Consider the following 4,357-nt stretch of genomic DNA (forward strand, 5'->3'; position numbering starts at 1 on the left):
TCTCCAATCCTTCACTTTCCTATACAATAATCTCAAAAAAAATAACACAAAATATATCTAACCTAAAAGAACCTAAAAACAACCTAAAACTATCCACAAAACACATGATTAAGTACAATTAAGAAGTCCAATAAAATAAAAATAATAAGTATTTTTCATACTTATCAGCAACACAATCATACAAATTAACAACATCTAACATAGCATACACAAGGCATTCATCATATTAAAGGCAAAGTAAAACAATGTACGGATTATTACAGACAAAGTTCCAGTTTCAAGAAAAAATGAATTAACTACACCCCCTTTTCCTCCTCACCCACCACAGCAGCTCCCGAATCCTTCTCCTCCTCTACCGCCTTCTCCTCCACCTCCTCCGCGTCCCCCTCATCCTCCCTCACCAACTTCCCACCAACTACATCCTTATCTACGTCAAATCTCGAATCCAAGGCATCCACATCCGGATAGAAGAAGGCCGCCTGCCGCAACCCCTTCTCGAAACCATTAATATGCTCTTGGATAACGCTGTTCTTCAAATCGTCCAACTCCCCAACAACCCCATCATACTTATCCTTCAAATCCTCGTAGTCTTCTTCCAACTCCCCTATACGCTTGTTTAGTTTTTCCTCGGAGTCCAAACAACGCACTCTCCATGATGCCAGCCTCTTCCTCTCCGCTTCCCAGCCTTCTTTCTCCTTTTCTAGAGCCGCCTTCTCCTCCTCAAGCTTATCCACTGTACCCTGCAACTCCCCCACCTCCTTTACTTCCCTTCTGTAGAGAGACCTTACGCGCCGACTCAAGACTAAGGCCTTACTTCCAAACTCTACCATTGTTCTCACAATATGATCAACCTCCATGTTATCAATAGAGTTAACAACAGTGTCCGGAAGGCTGATCGAGATATCCTTCCTCACGGATATCTCCGGCAACTCGATCAACCCGGCCTCAGGCAACTTCTCTCCACTAGCCGATCCCGCCCCGCTAGCCGACCCAAGGATAGCTGCCCTTATTTTCTTCACGTCTTTGCCCTTCCCAGGTCGGGGTGGAAGCTCAGTTTTCCTTTTCGTCCCGCCGTGTACATGCACCTCCACAATCGATTCCTGCAAGTTGGGAACGTCAGCTTTCCCAGCCGCCTTGGCCTTAGCGGCCATCTCCTTCCTCAGTGATTGAAAGAGCGCCAAATTCTTCTTACCAGACTGCGTCATATGCCCTGCAATAACATATCACGACTCGGATCAAAACAACTTAGCATCATTAACACAGCTTAAGTAATAAACAGATACCTTCAATATCTATTATCGGATGCACCGAATTATAAACCCTAATTAGGCCCTTAGTGGGCAACTTATCCACAAATTTCAACAACATCCCCACCACCTCCTTGTCACCAGCCGACAACTCCTCCACTCCCATGTCTTTATAACGAGAAGGATTGTTGGTCCAGCTAAAGGGAAACTTGGTACTCCCATCCGCATTCAAAAAATGCGATTTACCCCCTTCCTTCACAACGACCTTGAAGTACCCGTCTTTGAAGTGCTTGAAAGACTGGGAGAAAGCATCCAACCTACTGATGCTGGGGCGACTGATTAAAGAAAGCCAAGTAGCCGGCCTTCGAGGTCTGGTGTCATAAAAATACAAGAAGGCATAGGGAGTAGGCTCCAAGTACAAAGACTCGCACAGAATGCGGAAGGCTTGCAAGTCGTCCATCCTTACTCCTATCTGACTCAGTACTTTCACTACTACTAGACGTAGACACGCTACTACTACTGGACATACCTGATTTCGTTTTTTACGGGAAGATGTCGGTCGAAATAGAGGACTAGTCGGACACTTTTACGCGCACAAGGTCTTTAAATTCAGAAATCACAAATGAAACAAGTAACCTCCTATCTGTTTGCAAACACACATTTATAGCCTGCGATCCCAAACGACGAACCTCTTCCCGCCAAAACCATATCACAGACCAATTGACACCATCATTGCGAAAAATCCCACTCCAAAATGGCGGCGCCAAAACTTTTTCGACGTGACCAACTGACACCCTTTCACCTACCTTCTGACAGTTACAAATTCTAAGCCTTAACACTGTTCACCACACTTAAAGGCTGGGGGACTGGTGTATCACACCTAGCCGGTTCTGTTAGCTTACCAACACATATCATCCTTGACCGACAACCCATATCGGACAAGGCTGGGGGACTGGTGTACCGTACCTAGCCAAACTCAACCAAGTAAACAAGTGTATCTATCGAAACCGCCTAGTACCCAGACATCACCAACATAAGCCATCTAGGCAAGTAGCCGGTCGAGACCGACTACTCCAATGAACTTAAGCCAACGTCGATGCCCCCGCGAGCAATAGGTCTCAAGGGCCTGGTTTAGGGGTCAGGCCCATTTATGGCCCAAACTAGAGCCCTAGTCAAAACCCAGCCCATGAAATGGTCAAACGTCATTAATGCCCTATAAATACACGTGGACCCCATCATTTAAAGGTACGCATTCATTAATCACTGATTTGACTCTCTGAGAGCTTTGACTTACTTGAGCTTCGGAGATTCTCCTGCAGGTAACCCCCCCTGGGTTCAAGCCAACACGTATCGACTGGGAAGAGGCCAACTGAAGAGATAGCGGATTGCGTAATAAGGTGACGTTTGTGCCTAACTTATCTTATTTGTTCCGTGCAGGAACACACGTATTATTGAGTCAAAATATGAATTGCGAAATTTAATAATTTTGAACCTTAAATTGTCCACTCATAAATAATTTATCGTGTATTTTTTTTACCTTTGTTATTGTTCAATTATAATTTTATATTAATATTTACGAGTTGTCGCTGATAATTGTTTTTACTAGCTTCCATTATTGTTTTCAACGCAATATACCAAGTTTTGTCACATAAACTTCCTTTTTAACACCAATTATTATCACTGTAAAATTTACGCTTTCAATTATATTACTATTGTTGACAGAAAATTTGCATTAAAAAGACAGTAACATGATGTGAAAATAGTGAAAAATAGGTGAAATGTAAGAAAATTGATTAATATAAATCTTAAAAGAGATAGAGGAAGCTCTTCATAAGAAACTAGGTGGGAGAAAAAAAGTATAATACATAAAAAAAAAAAAAAAAAAAAAACCTTAGAGTGATCATTTTTTTTTTCTTGAAAGTTGGAAAGAGAAGAAAGGTTTTCAACAAAATAATTATCAAAGCAACACAAATTAATAAATTGATAGAATCGCTATGTAGAAATACAAAGCAACACAAATTAAAAATTGCCTATTTATAAAACTTACTAGTTAATATTAAGAATGAACAAATTAATATTAAGAATGAATATATTGTATTTTTTTTACTGGAAAACACTCTATCGTCTGGAACTGAAAATGATAAGCAAAAAATTAGAAAGCATTTTTTATCATCAATATTTATGATTTTTTTAATATTTAATTTTCAATTTAGTGGTAATTTATTGTTATTTATTCTTGTAGGTCATTTATTGTGATTTATCTTTCTTGTAATTTACTTTTATGGCAATTTACTTTTATGGTAATTTACTTTATCTTGTATATAATTCTTTATTGTTAGTCACTTATATATTTTTGTACCACTGATAGTATGGTAGAATCCGTCTGCTACATAACTAGGTCGTGTTGATTCACCATATTAGCATTTTGTTGTTGCATAGATGCAATCATTGCCTTTATAACACTCAACAAATTGGGATTATTTGATGTTGGAGGAAGAGGAGATGGTCTAGGTGTCATAACTCTCATCATACATAGAAAAGAAACCATTCGTCCATCTATAGGATACTAAAACCACTATAAGAAACATTATATAGAACACGCAACAGAAACTAAGCATGGTCACACCTACATTTCCTAAAGGAACTACTACACTAATACCAAAATGTAACGTTCTATTTAATAGTTTTAAACTACTAAACAAAATATTATATAATGATAAAACAAAATAGGTTGTGGAAGAAAGATATAAAAATATTAGTATAGTCATCCCCAAATAACCATAATAATATAAATATACAAAGCTAATTGTACAAGAGTCTAAGAGCTTTCTAACTCTGATCAAAACATAATAACCCTTATACTATCAAACTCTATATTGTCGTCCCACTGCTACCTAGTAAAGGAGTATCCTCACTTACAATCTCCTCTGCTCACACAATTAAGTCATTATTGCAAAAGAATGGATATAAACAAGCACACAAAACATGTCGAAAGGTAAGTTAATGTAAACAATGAGTATTCATATGAAAACTAAAATCATGTTACAAGTCCACACAAATAGGTATGCATATAAACATAGAAATAGTTGACACTAAACTCGATTATCCGG

This window comes from Vigna unguiculata, chromosome 6 (genome assembly GCF_004118075.2).
Source record: "Vigna unguiculata cultivar IT97K-499-35 chromosome 6, ASM411807v1, whole genome shotgun sequence".
In the NCBI taxonomy this organism is placed as follows: Eukaryota; Viridiplantae; Streptophyta; class Magnoliopsida; order Fabales; family Fabaceae; genus Vigna; species Vigna unguiculata.